The following is a 17,613-nucleotide window of genomic DNA, read 5'->3' on the forward strand; positions in this document are numbered from 1 at the left end:
TGACATACATCACTTCCCTCCTGTACACATAAAGAGACTTCAGCACAGACATGCTGAACCACACACTGACTAGAATACACATCAGTGCTCACAAGCAATTACAAACTCTGATGTAAACTTGCACTCACACACATGCAGACTCACACTAATGCCGACACATAGACACACATATATGCAGAGACAATGTCAGCAAAATGCCACTAAAAGAAAACACAATTATTTTTAAATTAGTTTTAGATGTTTTAAATTATCTGCATCACTCAGTTTCACCTTCCTTTCTTGGGAACATAGATTGCTTGTCTTTGGAGACATCCACAATCCATCTCCTCCTGAGGCAGATCCTCCGGTTCATCTAAGAATATATGGGCACAATAGGACAGCTTTCAATGCAGAGAAAATGTGATTATTCTACCTGTCCTTTCCAGAACAATGAGTGTCTAACTTCAATGTTAATGGCAAAACAAAGTCATCTTTCTGAAGAGGCTGATTTTAGGCGCTTCACTGTGTCATTAAGTCAAACACAGCTACTTTGTACAGGTGAGGGTCTGATTTAAAAAAAAAGAGTGTGGAGGTGAATATGAGTCTTCCACTGATTGGATTACAGGGTCAGGAATTGGACACTAAGTCCATGTTCATTCTACAGAAGCTTGGAATAGGTGGTAGACTCTGTGGAGGAAGGTTTCTTCTAGTGTTTTCTTGCGTCATTAACCTGGAACCTATGAACAAAGGCTATACCTGGTTTTAAAGCCCAAACTTTAATTTGTGGATTGGGATCAAACTGCATACAAAGCACAAAAACACTGGCAAAGATGATTTATGATAATTTCTTGGGAAGGTCGCTCTTATGATTAGGCATTAATCAATGTGACAGGTGCTACCCCCCTTCAGAAAACTGTTTAAACTCCTACACCGAAGAAATATACTACAGTATATCATTAGTTTCCTCTGGACATATGAATCAAATTATGTCTTGTTATATATTTTTAATATATAACAAAACATTTAATAATATATATATATTAACAATATACAGGGGTTGGACAATAAAACTGAAACACCTCGTTTTAGACCACAATAATTTATTAGTATGGTGTAGGGCCTCCTTTTGCGGCCAATACAGCGTCAATTGGTCTTGGGAATGACATATACAAGTCCTGCACAGTGGTCAGAGTGATTTTAAGCCATTCTTCTTGCAGGATAGTGGCCAGGTCACTACGTGATACTGGTGGAGGAAAACGTTTCCTGACTCGCTCCTCCAAAACACCCCAAAGTGGCTCATTAATATTTAGATCTGGTGACTGTGCAGGCCATGGGGTCACTTTCATGTTCATCAAACCAATCTGATACACGGCACCGCCTTCTGTATACAATGGTTGAACCATTGGATGCACATTGTCCTCAAGAATGGTTCGGTAGTCCTTGGCAGTGACGGGCCCATCTCGCACAAGTATTGGGCCAAGGGAATACCATGATATGGCAGCCCAAACCATCACTGATCCACCCCCATGCTTCACTCTGGGCATGCAACATTCTGGGTGGTACGCTTCTTTGGGGCTTCTCCACACCGTAACTCTCCCAGATGTGGGGAAAACAGTAAAGGTGGACTCATCAGAGAACAATACATGTTTCACATTGTCCACAGCCCAAGATTTGCGCTCCTTGCACCATTGAGACCGACGTTTGGCATTGGCATGAGTAACCAAAGGTTTGGCTATAGCAGCCCAGCCGTGTATATTGACCCTGTGGAGCTCCTGATGGACAGTTCTGGTGGAAACAGGAGAGTTGAGGTGCACATTTAATTCTGCCGTGATTTGGGCAGCCGTGGTTTTATGTTTTTTGGATACAATCCGGGTTAGCACCCCTTTCAGACAGCTTCCTCTTGCGTCCACAGTTAATCCTGTTGGATGTGGTTCGTCCTTCTTGGTGGTATGCTGACATTACCCCGGATACCGTGGCTCTTGATACATCACAAAGACTTGCTGTCTTGGTCACAGATGCGCCAGCAAGACGTGCACCAACAATTTGTCCTCTTTTGAACTCTGGTATGTCACCCATAATGTTGTGTGCATTTCAATATTTTGAGCATAACTGTGCTCTTACCCTGCTAATTGAACCTTCACACTCTGCACTTACTGGTGCAATTTGCAATCAATGAAGACTGGCTACCAGGCTGGTCCAATTTAGCCATGAAACCTCCCACACTAAAATGATAGGTGTTTCAGTTTCATTGTCCAACCCCTGTATATGTCATCAATAAGTTGCAACTTCTTGCAACAAAGTGTACCTCTTTATAAAGGACAACATCCAGTAAAGAACAACACAGTTTATAAAAGGAAAGGAAAGACAGCTGGATACAGTTGTCACATCAGTGATTGAAGCAAACTGTAACACCTACTTCAAGCTGTGGTAATGGTTCAGTATTTCAAACCATTCACCCTCCAGATGTGTAAACCCAACCTAGTGGTTAGGATAATGAAGCATCTAGGGAAAGGTGTCCAGCCTTCTATTCCAACAGTGGCATTGGATGCCCATGATGGCACCATGTAGGACCAGGGCCCTGTCTTAGCACAACTCTATTTTGGTTAGAGTCAGGAAACATTTATGTCAAAGAAGATCACACTATGCTAACATAATGCTACAGCCAGAGTCATTACATCAGTGCCCCTGCTTCAAAGTATACATGACCAGGCCACTATGGTTTGTGAAGAGCCCAAGGTGATTGATAGATTGCAACACGCTTCTGCAAAGACCCCAATACGCTGCATTAAAATGATAAACCACCACAACCCCAAAACAAACGTTATGTGTATGTTCACAACTTTCTGTCACCAATCATGCATAAATAACTGGGAACAGGACTCTTACTATACCTTCTCAATACACCTTGCCAATACTCTTTATGCTCTGGCTGAAATTTTTACATATAGAGGGCACTTTATTCGGGGTAAAGGGGCAATTAGAATCTGAAAAGCGTTTCTCATCAAGATGAGAAATGGTTAAATATGGCTAAATAAATGGTATAGGTTTTTTCTTGCTACATTTAATGCATGGATGGACAAATGGGTGGATGGATAAATAAATATATGGAGATGACAGATATACAAATGGATGGTTAGATAGATGGCTAGCTAAAAAACTGGATGAAAAATGTAACAGTATGTACTGATAGAAAAAAGAGATGCATAATGAATGTTGATAATTGCACCAAAATCTTCTCTTGGCAGCTGGGTTTCACATAAAGTGCTGACAACTAAGTTTTAAAAAACTATGACATCCTGGAGTTGGGTATTTTAATAGTCAGCTATGACAACTTGTGTGTGTGTATGCGTGTGTGTGTCTGAGTGTGTAGGGACATTTGTTTTCTTCTTTTGTCTGAACTGTTCTCGATGCCCAGCAGGCCACTGAAGGGTGAAATAGCAGGATCACCTTCAGGTAATCATAATGTTTGCTTCCTCCACCTAGTGCTGCAGTGATCCTCCTGGCCGCTGAGTGCAATCACGTGTTTTAGTCTTGAAACCAAACCTGGCTTTAGCACAGGAGTACTGCGGTAGTAAGATCTATATGCATGTTAGAAAAGAATCAGAGGCTCAGAGGGACGCAAAGCAAATTTAGCATGGAAAGAATGGAGGAAGTAATGCGTGAAAGTGAAAGAGATGAATTGAAGGGAAATACATGGCTTTGTGTGCATGTTTTTGTATGTGTTAGTGTGTGTGCTTGTGGGATGGTGTGCATGACAAAGAGAAATAGAGTCAGCATATAATACAAAGCAGCAGTTGAGCTTAGGTTTGTGGAAAAAAGACCACTCTGTTTTAACAACAAATGGAGAGTAATGATGAAGAGTAAAAATTATTGAGCATGTCTTTTCCTCTAAGTGTGCATGTGTGTCTGTGTGTGTGTGATGGGGGGGGGGGGTTTGGGGTAGGCTTTGCAGTAGAGGGATAACCTTCTCCCGTATATCCCTGTTTGGAATTCAGTCAAGCAGGGTTTATCAGACACAAGCACACCATGATGACACAGAAGAAAATGCTCTTTTCACAGAAACCCTTCCTGTCTTTTAATTGAATCACTCTGTTCTCCTGTCATTTTCTCACTGCCTGTCTGTCAGTGCCCCTCTCTACAGCTTGAAAAAAAAAACACACTGCAGTTTTAAGGTGCATAATGTTGGTTAGCCCACAGACATGCAATCAGTCACTAAATTACGTGTGCATATGTATATATTGTTAATGAAAAAATCCAAATATATGCATAGACTACCCAGTTAATAAATGGCCCAACCCCTCTTCTTTGCTTTCCACCACAAATCCAAACATGCAGAGTATGCAACAAAATAGTTTGCTGTAAGGATTAGTTGTGGTAATATCTCCTACAAAGCCTTTGGAAATGGAAAGCTTCTCTAGGGGAAACTAACCGAGAATACTTTCCCCACCAGAAAATAATTCTCTTTTCCAAGTGGAAGCAAAGAGAGACTGGAGGATAAAGCTGGAAATAAAATATTGGCTTCTTCATTTAAACCTTTACATGAAATTGACTTATTGACTGAATGAATGATTGAGCAGATCACAGTGAAAGAAAACTGGACAATTCTTGAAACCAGTAACTCACAAAAATGGTAAAATCTTAGATCTTTTTTAGATTGATTTTAGAGACTCAAATCTGGAAATGATCAGACACAAATTAAATTCTTGAAGATACTCTTCAGCTTCAGAGAGTTCTTGTTATTTTTAAGGCTTGCTTTGAAATCTATTTGAACAGAGCTGGAGGAAAGGCAACCATAAACATTGTCAAGAGCTTTACTGCACTATTGCTCTGCCCATGTGTATATATATATATATATATTATATATATATATACCTGCAAAAACAAGACAAATATATATATATATATATATAAAGGAAAGCACATAAAAGTTGAGGTTAGTCTAATTGAAATGCAGACCACAAAACAGGCTGTAACCTCAATAAGGTTGCAGAATTTAATGTCGCCTTGAGAAAATAAACTGATGTAATTTAGATGTAATTACATGTGTCGCAAACAACCAGACATTTTAATACCAAGTTTCTTTTAGACATGTTTCAATAAAGGGAGGGAGATAAAGAAAAAAGTTGAAAGAATCTGAAATCAGTTTGTCATATTTCTGTATGTCAGCTAACTCATCTGTACAGAGCCAAGGAAAAATATGTCACCCTAACCTTCAGAAATCTCTGCCAGGTGTTTTTACTGCTGAATATGTGTAATTAAATTACCTAAATGCAATCTGATAATTTATGATGGAATTTTCCCCCAGTTTAGTATAGAATTTAATCAGATATAACAAAAGTGTGTTCTTTTGTTTTAAAAAAAAGCTTTTTACTGGCTATTACTGTGCCATTTACAGTTAGTCCAAGGCCACAACATGCTTTTTAGCCGACATGGGAAACAGAAAATGTTAAACAAAAAAGAAAATGCAGTCATGCAAATCTAAGGGCTGAAAACAGAAAGTTCAAAGAAAACTGAGGTTAAATTTAGCTGAAGGTTCTCATTGATGCTATGAATAGTTGTGTGACAAAGATGGGAACGTGAGAATTATGAGAGCCAAAAGCCGAGTGTGAAAGAAAGTAAGCAACATTAAAGGAAAGTGTTTGGAGACACGGAATGTAAAGAGAACAGGGAGGAAATAATCATTTGAGGTAGGGCCAAAAGGTACAAAGTAAAGCAAAGATGATTAAAAAGAATAAATGAAGGGGGGATATGTGAAGGATAGAAAAGAAAATGGGTTAGGGGCAGTGGGCGGTCAGGGGTGTGAAAAACCTTTAGCATATTTATTCAGGAAGAAGAGGTTAACAGACGGTTGGCTGGATGAAGGGGAGGCTAGAGTGACTTATGATGTCACAAGCTTAATGGTGGAAGTTTCAAAATAACCAAAAATTATGAAATATCTATAGGCTCAATGTTCTGTTCTCATCTAAACCAACCTAATACTTTTAATAAAACTATGCCGGAGACCCAGAGACATGCTGTTTTCAGAGAAATGCTGTACATCACAGTAATAGCAATAGCAATTCTGGCACCTTGAAAAAACCATGGTGGTATTGTACATTTTCTAACTGGGTTGTTTTACTCTTGTTTGATTGTCTCTTGGGAAAGTTTTAGTGCTGCAACTCGTCCTTTCAGTTTAACTGCTTGTGAAATAAATCAAACAAACATTATCCTGATAGCTTACGTAGAATCAGCTTTGCAACTGAAGTACTTTCTTTTGTTTTTAAATTTGTTTTGCAGGGTTAGTGGACTTTATTTTGTCATTTCTCTTTTGAAAGTATGCAGACAGGAAATGGGGTGAACAGAAGGGGAAGGCATGGAGCACAGGTTGCCATGGCTAGGACAGCCTCATCGAGGATTGAAGCATTTAGCAGAAAAGACAGAAAAGGCTTTTTCGAGACATGCTTACTTAGCAACCTCTAGTTGCTGCTTTGAAGACTTGGGAATTTCTTTTACTGCAGAGATTTGATGTGTCTTTTATCCCACCTAATAAAAGCAGTCAAATGTTGTCTTTTTCTCAAGTTTTCAATGTGAGACCATGCTGATGTAATAAAATATTAAGTTAATTAAATTAGAAATTGAAGGAAAACCTTTGTATGGCCAGGGTTTTATTTCTTTTTTATTTATTTAGAGTATGCTAAGAGAAAAGTTTCCTTATTTTGGTCTTTGGAAGAGACTGATCTCGATTTTTTAGGTAAAGCATCTGATTCAAACTAATTAACTACCTCATCATCAAGCTCCATAAGAGCCTGTTTAACAATAACCAATTCAAACCGGGTGTGCTCAGTCAGAATACATAAATTAAAACATAAAATATTTAGAATTCATTGCCAGGATTTTGATTAAGTACAGGGCGTGCAGTGGAATCTCAAAAAGTGCAGTAGAGACACAATAAAACAAATCTTTTATTTCCCCAAAATAATTCAACCCACCCCTAGAAGCTGCAATTTGTTTTGTCATTTTAAGTTGGTTACCAGAATGATAACTAGACTTAAAACTTTATTTCTGCAATTGGCTGGAAATAATGTGACAGTTTCTACATATTGACAATAAATTTCTTATAATACATCATGTTTAATGCTTCCTCTATTATTGTTCTCTCATCTTGGGTATGTGTCTCCCATTTGCACCCAGTAACAAGTCATGTGTCATAAGTACAGGTCTCTGGTGCTGTGTACTGTTGGTGGTTTTGGTAAGTAGCTCAGTTTTTTCACAGGGCGCAATGTAATTATAATTTCCTTGAGTGTGTGTGTGCTTTCATGCTGAAACAGTAATTAAGACTTTGACTAAAAAAGGAAGCTTCCAGTTTGAGTATTAAAATGAATTTTCCACAACAGTAGGTTTTTATGCTACACACTCCCCTTTCTGCCTAATCTTGTTCTCTTAAACTCTCTGCCAGCCTTCCTTAACTTTTTTGTCTAAGGTCTCCTCCAATCCTCATCTGATCTCACTTAAAACTATCTTTATTCTTGTCCTGTTGCCACCTTTATGAGTCAATGTTATTAATTTCCTGACAGATATTAGTAAACCGCTGTTTGAACTGTTCTCTTTATGCCTCTATAAACTAATCTCTTCAACTCTGTTTATTGTTGGATGCTGATTTGTGGATGCTACTTTTGTTGAATCGAGTAGTTTATTATAAGTAAAGCCTGTTTTTTGGAATTTGTTGATTCGTAATTTTTAAAGGTCAGTTGTGTTTTTTGAGACATTTTTTATAAGCGTTCAAACTCAAACTGTTAATAAGAAACTGGAATTTTGAGGGGAAATGACATCCCAAGCCTACCTCTCACTCGGAGGCATGAAATACATTTGGCAAATTGAAAGTTATAGTAGTTTGTAAGGTTTTGTATAGTTTTTGATCTTTTACACTTGTATTAGCTAAGCTTAACACATTTTACCAAAAGCCAGGAGTTGTGAAGTATTTCTTTTTCTTTTATTATTGACATGAACTTAGCAAGTACTGTGGTAATTTATAATGTCAGTTTTGTAATAGAGGAAGTAAAGAAGATAACAAAAGAAGGTGGTATTTTAATTAAATGACTAAATGATTAAGAAAAAGCCTACTGTCCCATAGATTTAAAAAAAAATGCTTTAATTCACATTATTCTAATAATTAATTGCATACCTCAAATTGCTTACTGAATCAGCACACAATTAGTCATAATAAAAACAAACAAAAGAGTCAAAAAACAGTGTAAGTGTAAAGAAAAACGAAAGAAAATAGGTTGCCCCCAGAGTACTACTTTCTGTAACTTTATCAACTGTAGCCCAGAATTATATGTATATACTAATGGGACCTGTGATTTACTACAGCTGTAAGTGAAGTGATGGAAAGAAAACCACAATAAACTGTGCCTACTATAGAATTGAAAGGCATTGGGAGAGAGATGGCCACGGAAGCAGTATAATCTTCTGCATAATATTTTATTGCATAATGACCTTTCACTGCTTCTACTTCAGTTTTTTCTGCTCAAACCTTGAACTGTTCTCTCAAAATGTATTTGTGAATCCTCCGTCAAAAAGTTATGAAAACTATATTTTGTTTGTCTGCTTTTCATTGATGACCTTATATCCCAGGAGAAAACAATTTACATCAATCTACAGCTGTGCTATTTGTCCAGAGCTGCAAAGTATGGTTCGGTAAACACTTGTCTGAAAACAATTTTGTTTGAGAATCCAGTAACATTTCTGCACACCTTCAGTAATCTTGAGAATGTCATTCGTTTACTTCTTCTTTGAATGAAAAAAAACTGATTGAAACTCTCAGGGGTTTTGCTTCGGTCTTTGGGACCCACAATAAAATGTACTAGGGAGCTTTCATTAGCTCCTTCCCACTTTAGATGAAATTATAAAAAACTAAAATATCTAATTATATCTGTCTTGTTGTCAGTTATTTTTCTATGAATTCAAGCCTTTCCTTGTGTGTATTCAGCTGAAATATGTAACTTAACACGGCCTTTTGAACAATTTATTAAATAGCATAAAATAATACTAATATGTCTGAGGATTACTGGTAAGGCATGATTTATCTTTAAGGATTTTCAGCTATCAGTTTGTTAAAATGCAGAATGATTTGTTTAATTATAGATCCCACTTCTTAAATACAATCTGTATGGGGAGTGAACAAATTAATCCTGTTTTATATTCCTTTCCTTTATATGCTTCTTATTTCAAAATGTAAAAAAATAATGTAATTTGGCTACAGTTGAGCACAAAGTCACCCCATGCACATTTAGGTGTAAAGTAAACTTTCAATTTCACTTAAATGTTTCTCCTGACTGAAAGTTAACAAACGGAGTGGCCCAGCCAGAGTATCGACTTGAATCGCTCCTAATAAATCTGTTTATTAGGATCATGGCATTGAGGCCTTCCAAAAGGGCCTCAAAGAGCTCATCACCAAAGTGAAATCGACAAAACACCAGTGGAAACATGCAAAAAGCTTGTCAGGAATTGTAAGGGTTTGTTTGTCGTAATGCAAATAAAGATTTTTGAATTGATTGTAAAAAATTGTATAAACAATTATTATCAATTTATCATTTTAAAATAACATGTAAACATGTTTTTGTTTTGTTTTTTTACATTTGATACTATTTTTAAATTGTTTTACCTTTGAGAGATGCCTGTGTTAAAATGATTTTAGAAGTAAATCTGCCAGGGATGTGACTAATTTTAGCTTGACTGTAGATAAAACTTTGGCTGTTTGAGAAACAATATAAAAAGAGTAATACAACATGAATTTATCATTATTTATTAGTGAAGAGCTATTTTAAATTTAAATAATCTGAATTTAAGTTTAATCAAAGTTACTGAGAGATTTTTAATTTCTCTCTTTGCAAGCACAGAAGAAGAGCCATGGGTATAAGAAAATAGGGAGAGTGAAAGGAAAAGATTGCTCATTATTGACTGTCATTATCCAAAAGGAAGGGCAGTGTTTGCTTTCTCAGCCAGAGCCAGTTACATTTAATATGATAGGACTGAGGTGACAGCCCTCTTGTGGTAGTGTGAATTATCACTGGAGAGAAGATATAAAATGTGTTGGTACTGATCCACAACCACTGAAAATATTTGGGTAAACAGATGGAAAACAAAATATAAGGCATATTTGAGTTACGGTCATGAGAAAAAACAAATTCCATGACTGTCAATATATTTGGGCTTGAAAGTTACTATGGAAGTACCAAAACCATATACCTTTTGAAATAATCATAGTTTTTATAAGGACAAACTTGTTATTTGGATTGTTGCTGGTTTTCTTCTTTTCATGCTCTGTGCATGATCACACTGATGAAATAAAAAAGACCTCCGCTCCTGTCCCCTCGTCATTTTTTCCAACAAGTAGGAAAACTGACACCATCCAAGCATAATATTGCTGTCGAATAATGGTATCAGTTAACCTTTACTTGTGGTTCGTATATGAAAGTAAAAAAAAAAACAGTAAAAAAAAAACATGTTACCATGGAAAACAACTTCTGATAGGTCATACTGTTAAGAATTCATCAGTAAAAACATTACTACAGCTGACAAAAGTTTTGGGAAAGAAACTTTGGGACACAGCAATAGAAGTTGAGTTGCAGGAAGACTGGTTATTCAGTTTAATGGCTGGTTAAACTGGAGCCCCTGGTAAACTGAATGTTGGTAATTTACAACTAGAACGCAAACTCTTAAACAGTTGCAAGGCAATGTTATGTTACTAGACTATACTTTTATATACTGCTGTTTTTGCTTGCTGCTATTTTATCAACTGAAAAACAAGTTGTTAAACAGTGTAAGGTTCAGAAAATTCTGAGAGTAAAGCTATGAGTTATCCTCTGTGCTCTGGGAAGGTAACCTGGCAAGTCTGGGTTAGTAACCTGTGTACCCAATGAAAGTAACGTAAGTTCAAAAATGAATAACCATTAGGTCTCAGAAAAATAATCTCTATGTTTTAGGAAAGTAAGCTGTCATTTTTAAGAAAGTAATCTGCAAGTTTTAGGAGATTTAGTGTGCTGTAAGTAATGCTAAATTTGTTTGAAACTAACCTTTCAATTCTAGGAAGTAACTTGTAGGTTTTAGGAATATATGTAACTAGTTCTAAACTCAGTTCAGCCAGGATGAAATTAATTCAATTATGTTCATAGATCAACAACTAGACAAACTGAACTAATTTCATACTTCAAACATTGACTCCGTTTTGTTTATATACCCATATTCTTTCGGAAATAATAAAAATATATATGTAGGCCATGATGTCATTTACTAAGTAGAATATCAGTTATTTCAGCATTTGTAAATTAACCTTTGGCAGTGTATTTACATGTTTCATTCTCTTTGTTGTCTTTATTCATAAAAACTGTATTTTTTGGCAAAAATTCCCAACACAGCAGATCTCATTTACATATTTTATTGCTTTTAATGTCAGAAAGCAAAATAGATGAAATCCAAAATATTTATTGAAAAGCATTTCATTGCAACTGCTTCTTATCGAGGTCACTTTTAAAGAGTTATGACGTTGGCATTCTTCTTTGATTCAAACCAGATTCTGTGTACACACAAGACCTGTTGAAATCATTAATTATGTAACTTCGAGACAACATTTGGGCTGTTCGGCTACTTACTTGTAGTGACTGAATGCATCAAGAAGCAGGGTCTGTCCTATGCTCAGCTCTACTATAGGACTAGAGTTTGGGTGCGGAAAACCTTCAGTTTATGTAGTTAAGTTTTATCACTATTATTGCCCCCCCCAAAATACTGAAAGCACTTTCTACAGGTCCTTCTCAAAAAATTAGCATATTGTGATAAAGTTCATTATTTTCTATAATGTAATGATGAAAATTTAACATTCATATATTTTAGATTCATTGCACACTAACTGAAATATTTCAGGTCTTTTATTGTCTTAATACGGATGATTTTGGCATACAGCTCATGAAAACCCAAAATTCCTATCTCACAAAATTAGCATATTTCATCCGACCAATAAAAGAAAAGTGTTTTTAATACAAAAAACGTCAACCTTCAAATAATCATGTACAGTTATGCACTCAATACTTGGTCGGGAATCCTTTGGCAGAAATGACTGCTTCAATGCGGCGTGGCATGGAGGCAATCAGCCTGTGGCACTGCTGAGTTCTTATGGAGGCCCAGGATGCTTCGATAGCGGCCTTTAGCTCATCCAGAGTGTTGGGTCTTGAGTCTCTCAACGTTCTCTTCACAATTTCCCACAGATTCTCTATGGGGTTCAGGTCAGGAGAGTTGGCAGGCCAATTGAGCACAGTGATACCATGGTCAGTAAACCATTTACCAGTGGTTTTGGCACTGTGAGCAGGTGCCAGGTCGTGCTGAAAAATGAAATCTTCATCTCCATAAAGCTTTTCAGCAGATGGAAGCATGAAGTGCTCCAAAATCTCCTGATAGCTAGCTGCATTGACCCTGCCCTTGATAAAACACAGTGGACCAACACCAGCAGCTGACACGGCACCCCAGACCATCACTGACTGTGGGTACTTGACACTGGACTTCTGGCATTTTGGCATTTCCTTCTCCCCAGTCTTCCTCCAGACTCTGGCACCTTGATTTCCGAATGACATGCAGAATTTGCTTTCATCCGAAAAAAGTACTTTGGACCACTGAGCAACAGTCCAGTGCTGCTTCTCTGTAGCCCAGGTCTGGGGAATGCGGCACCTGTAGCCCATTTCCTGCACACGCCTGTGCACGGTGGCTCTGGATGTTTCTACTCCAGACTCAGTCCACTGCATCCGCAGGTCCCCCAAGGTCTAGAATCGGCCCTTCTCCACAATCTTCCTCAGGGTCCGGTCACCTCTTCTCGTTGTGCAGCGTTTTCTGCCACACTTTTTCCTTCCCACAGACTTCCCACTGAGGTGCCTTGATACAGCACTCTGGGAACAGCCTATTCGTTCAGAAATTTCTTTCTGTGTCTTACCCTCTTGCTTGAGGGTGTCAATAGTGGCCTTCTGGACAGCAGTCAGGTCGGCAGTCTTACCCATGATTGGGGTTTTGAGTGATGAACCAGGCTGGGAGTTTTAAAGGCCTCAGGAATCTTTTGCAGGTGTTTAGAGTTATCTCGTTGATTCAGATGATTAGGTTCATAGCTCGTTTAGAGACCCTTTTAATGATATGCTAATTTTGTGAGATAGGAATTTTGGGTTTTCATGAGCTGTATGCCAAAATCATCCGTATTAAGACAATAAAAGACCTGAAATATTTCAGTTAGTGTGCAATGAATCTGAAATATATGAATGTTAAATTTTCATTATGACATTATGGAAAATAATTAACTTTATCACAATATGCTAATTTTTTGAGAAGGACCTGTATTTGTTTAATGGTATTTTTATATGGCAAAGTTGTAACCAAACTGTACATAATAAGACTCACTTTCAGCAAATAGCTGCTTCATCCACTTGTATTGTGTTAAATGCTTGTTAATTTTGTGCTTGAAGGAAGAGCTTACCTGACATGCTAGTTTAATTTGCTTTTCTATAATATTGCAAAATATATCCATAAAAATCTATATTTTCCTATTGAAGATTTGTTCCTGAATTGCCATGTTTATTAGGAGGATGTAGGAGGATGGAAGCTGTGTTGACTGATCAGAGATTTCTGAGATAATCCCAATTGACATTCACACTAACAGATATACTTTCCACAGCTATTCATGTTCAAATTTTTTAACGGTATTACCTTTTCTAGCTATCATGGCGAAAGCATATACATTTTCCCTTTTATAGTCAAAGTACCTGTAATAGTGTCACAGGGTAATGGAGTGGAAACTTTCCTGTGTACTAAAAGCCTCTCTGCAGGTTAATGAGGTGTGTGTGAGCATGTGTGAGAGAGACAGGAAAGGCTAAACTCCATCCTCAGGGTATAATAGGAATAAATTAACATAAATCCAACCATTTGTTTTTGTATGATGCATTTTACAATTGCAATTCTTAACTGACACAGGAAGAGGATGAGGGGAATACAGAAGAAGGCTGTGGGGTGGTATATCCTTAAAACAGGACAGATGGACCACATTTAACTGACCTCTGATTGTCATCTGATACGTAATCCTGAAGAACCATTAATCTGAAAGCCAGATGATTGGTTGGATGAGATAATATCAAATCATTAATTCCCAACAGTCCTCTTTTATTATCAATAGGATTTTTATTTTAGCAAATATACCTGTTTAATATGTTGTGATGTTTCTTTTTATTTAAGGTGTTCTTACTAAAATATGACGATTTATTGATTTTCCTCATTCCCCAAAAGTGGTATTTCCTACCACTAGCAGGAGTGCTCTGTAGAGGAGTCTATGATATAATAAATTAGGATATTAGTTACCTGCACATTTAGTAAATTAAATGACTGTGTAAGATGATTGTAGTCATCATGAAATTTTACTTAAGAGGAATATCTGCAACACAAGTGAATAATTTGGTGGAAAAAAAGCCTAATTGTGTCAAAAATTCAAATGAGTTGGAGCCGTATCTGAATGGCATTGTTTTTTATTTAATTTACTTAAATGTGATGGCAGCTTTGATTGTTTTCCATGTTTTCATCATTTTGTCTGTTATAATAGCAGCTTTTTTTAAAGTGTGTTTCTATCTGTTTTACACCCTGTGCCATCAGTGAAAGCTGCAGTAAACAGCTGTGGATTTTGGTCTCAGACAGAGTCAGCAATGGTTGCCAGGCTTTCCGTCTAACCCCAGGGAGCCTGCTTGCTTTATGTTGCCTCATTCTCTTTGTCTCTTAGTAAAATACAAAAATACCTAAAGCACTATGTTGAAATAATGTGTTTTCAAATAAATGCATTCCCAATACTAACATTTTTACTTGGGGTATGCCTTGACTGCTATAAACATTTTGGACAATTTCACCTCACCAAATCTCTCTAGATGGTTCAAATTCCAGAGACTTTTTCTGCTCTTGGAGTTAGATTATGGTGAATTCCATGGAAGCAAAAACTGTCCAGTCTAGTCACCTACCATTTGAAGATTTAGGGTAGAAGCTGGTGAGCTTGTCATTTTAACAAGGCATTCTAAGACATGTAAATTCATGTCTGTTCTTTTACACTGTGCTGTAGGTATTGGTAAGCTCACTTGACTGTATATGAATTTTAATAAAATGAGAAAGTAATTTCATTCAGGATTGCAATAATTTAATAACATACACCTAACTGCTGTTTGTAGAGCTGTTACAGTTGTAGTACATTTTTTAAAAAGCACATCAGTTTGGTGTAGGAATATATTTACATCACCACAAGAGGGCAACACCATCACATATTATGCAGCTAGGCAGTAGAGAAATGAGGCAAGTGAAGAGAAGATAACTGATGCGGAGAGAAGAATTAGAGGGGCATCAAAGACAGAAAGAGCAAGGTTGTGTGCAAAAAGACTTGCCAAATGCCAGTTTTGGAGAAGCCGATTCATTATACAAATGTTATGTATCAAAAAAGAATTAGGGACTAAGAGGAAAATATGTAAAATGGCAGAAAAAACATGCGCTTATTATAAATGCATTTTTGCTTTGTTATCTATTACTCACATATTCCAGATGTAATTCTGTTATACATCTTTTTCATATAGTCAAGGCTTTGTAAAAGAGGGTGATGTAGAATCTATGGGAAATGAATTATCGCTTATTGACTTTCCTGTGATGAACTTCACTATTTCATTATGTAGCTTGTAACATTGGGTAAATCAATATGTAAATCCCCCTACTTGTCAAAACTGCATAAATGAAGCACTCAAATTGAGGTGTAAAAGGAGTTGGTTGTGGCATACAGGGGATTTACTGAATAAATAAATAAAAAAAACCTGCTATGACTAAAACTAGAGAAAAAATTGATTGTCTGGCACAGTCTAAGCAAAACAAGAGCTATAACTAAAAACTGTTAAAACCTGTCAAGTGGACAAATGCGTAAATACTCAAGAGGACAAGTTTGCTGATTAGCAAGTTAGAACCAGATATGCTGCATAGAGGCAGAGGCAACCATTGAAACAAAAATCCATCTTAATGAAAGTGACTTTAAGCACTAATTTACTGTCAATTACAAAACTTCAGGTAAAAACAAAACCCTATGCATGAGACAGTCTTTTATGGGAAAAGTATGATTTCCCCCCCAACAAAAAATAAATTAATATACTCCAAAAAGTCAAATAAAATTGCCAAACTCTAGCGAATTAACAAAATAATAATAAATAAAAAACATGTTCACACATCTAACCTTTCTGAATAAGCCATTGCTTGACCAAATATTTCCCCAAAGTACTGACACTTTTCCCATTCTTATCCCTTTCTCTTATTGCTTAAAAAAAATAATTTTCTGCTTCTTTAGAAAATAAAATGAACAAAAGAAAGAAAGAGTGTGAAAAAAAGCACACTATTAACTGCCATTAACACAATATTTGCATGTGCATGGTTGTTTGTCCTGTGTGTCTCTGGACTGGGACTGGCAACCTTTTCCTGTGTGTACCCCACCTCTCACCCAATGCCCCCCCCGCAACCCTGCAAGGATAAGCGAGTATAGACAATGGAAAAATTGATGGATTGATGGATGGAGGAATTTTCATTGTAGCTAGTGTGAAGCCTGCTACATTGCATTTGTACTGGAAAATATTCCCAAAATGATCCTGTCCAAGGCAAATTTTTACTTAGGGACACAAAGAGACTTTGATCCTGTTTGAGATCACTGGGGTACACAATGTCTAAACTGATGTCTACAGCTTGAACATTTCCATTTCAAATCTCAGTTTTGAGCTTGCATGTTTTGCCCTTGGTTTTGACAGGTGACACCTATGGGGTCTGCTTTGCCTGTTGACTAATAGAAAATGAGCATATGGAATGGGCAAGCTATGGACTCAAAGGTGCAAACTGCTGAAAACTGGCCTAATGGACACAATACCCTATGTGTGTGTTTTGCAACTATTTAGAATTTTGCTTACTCTGCTAACAGGACACATGTATACTCTGACAATTGCTGTCAGTTTCCTTGTGTCTGCTTACCCAACAGAACAATTTATCATATTTTCACTCCACCACATTTGACATTCCCCACCACCGCTGGCAAGATTTTAGCTGTTATTATTTTCTGTACTGTTTCAGTTTGTAGACGGAATGTGCTTCTTGAATTTTTTTCAGCATCAGCACAAAAGAAACAATCCTCTGTTCACCAGTCACTTTTCACTGGTGGAACCTCAGTGGGAGGGTTGACACACAATAACGTACTTTAACTTGCAGCGCTTGAAAGGTTTGTGCTATTGCCACTTTAATTCCCAGTGTGCCATAAGTTTACTGTTTGCAACATAAATCCTACTGTTTTCACAGGGTCTACATAAAATATTGTTTTCAAATAATCTATTGCAGCCTTCTGTTTTGCAATCATTTTAATATTACCTAACATTAACTTATTAAATGATAAATAATATATATATATATATATATATATATACACTGCTCAAAAAAGTAAAGGGAACACTTAAACAACTCAATATAACTCCAAGTAAATCAAACTTCTATGAAGTCAAACTGTCCATTTAGGAAGCAACACTGATTGACAATCAATTTCACATGATGTTGTTCAAATGGAAAAGACAACAGGGGGAAATCTTTGGC

The 17,613-nt window shown here is 36.8% G+C and overlaps 1 protein-coding gene across 2 annotated transcripts in view; it reads left to right on the plus strand.

Moving 5' to 3' along the window:
• The window catches only part of LOC124856743 (glutamate receptor-interacting protein 2-like), a 328,206-nt gene that overhangs the window by 89,391 nt on the left and 221,202 nt on the right, over window positions 1–17,613 (plus strand). The window lies entirely within an intron of this gene.

Source organism: Girardinichthys multiradiatus, chromosome 20 (assembly GCF_021462225.1).
Source record: "Girardinichthys multiradiatus isolate DD_20200921_A chromosome 20, DD_fGirMul_XY1, whole genome shotgun sequence".
NCBI classification, from domain to species: domain Eukaryota; kingdom Metazoa; phylum Chordata; class Actinopteri; order Cyprinodontiformes; family Goodeidae; genus Girardinichthys; species Girardinichthys multiradiatus.